The sequence below is a fragment of the Arachis duranensis genome, chromosome 7, assembly GCF_000817695.3.
Source record: "Arachis duranensis cultivar V14167 chromosome 7, aradu.V14167.gnm2.J7QH, whole genome shotgun sequence".
Classification (NCBI taxonomy): Eukaryota; Viridiplantae; Streptophyta; class Magnoliopsida; order Fabales; family Fabaceae; genus Arachis; species Arachis duranensis.
Window position 1 is genome coordinate 47,090,754 of NC_029778.3, and position 1,032 is coordinate 47,091,785.

The window sequence follows — 1,032 nt, forward strand, 5'->3', positions numbered from 1 at the left end:
AATAATGCAAGGAGGATGCTTGGTGATTATACTACACCTACGTCCAAGTTTGATGGAAGAAGCATCTCATTTCCTGCCATTGGAGCAAACAATTTTGAGTTGAAACCTCAATTAGTTGCTTTGATGCAACAGAACTGCAAGTTTCATGGACTTCCATCTGAAGATCCTTATCAGTTTTTAACTGAGTTCTTGCAGATTTGTGAGACTGTTAAGACAAATGGAGTAGATCCTGAAGTCTACAGGCTCATGCTTTTCCCTTTTGCTGGAAGAGACAGAGCTAGAACATGGTTGGACTCACAACCTAAAGATAGCCTGGACTCCTGGGATAAGCTGGTCACGACCTTCTTGGATAAATTCTTTCCTCCTCAAAAGTTGAGCAAGCTTAGAGTGGAGGTTCAGACCTTCAAGCAAAAAGATGGTGAATCCCTCTATGAAGCTTGGGAAAGATACAAGCAGATGACCAAAAAGTGTCCTTCTGACATGTTTTCAGAATGGACCATATTAGATATATTCTATTATGGTCTATCTGAGTTTTCCAAAATGTTATAGGACCATTCTGCAGGTGGATCCATTCACTTAAAGAAAACGCCTGCAGAAGCTCAAGAACTTATTGACATGGTTGCAAATAACCAATTCATGTACACTTCTGAGAGGAATTCCGTGAATAATGGGACGCCTCAGAGGAAGGGAGTTCTTGAAATTGATGCTCTGAATGCCATATTGGCTCAGAACAAAGTGTTGACTCAGCAAGTCAACATCATTTCTCAAAGTCTGAATGGATGGCAAAATGCATCCAACAGTACTAAAGAGGCAGCTTCTGAAGAAGCTTATGATCCTGAGAACCCTGCAATAGCAGAGGTAAATTACATAGGAGAACCTTATGGAAACACCTATAATTCATCATGGAGAAATCATCCAAATATCTCATGGAAGGATCAACAAAAGCCTTAACAAGGCTTTAATAATGGTGGAAGAAACAGGCTAAGCAATAATAAGCCTTTTCCATCATCTTCTCAGCAACAGATAGAGAAT

The 1,032-nt window shown here is 40.0% G+C and overlaps 1 non-coding gene across 1 annotated transcript; it reads right to left on the reverse strand.

Moving 5' to 3' along the window:
- Positions 1–378: 378 nt before the first annotated feature.
- On the reverse strand, positions 379–482 carry LOC127740822 (small nucleolar RNA R71). Its single transcript, XR_008001678.1, has one exon. It is a non-coding gene; the product is annotated as a small nucleolar RNA R71 (small nucleolar RNA).
- Positions 483–1,032: the final 550 nt, after the last annotated feature.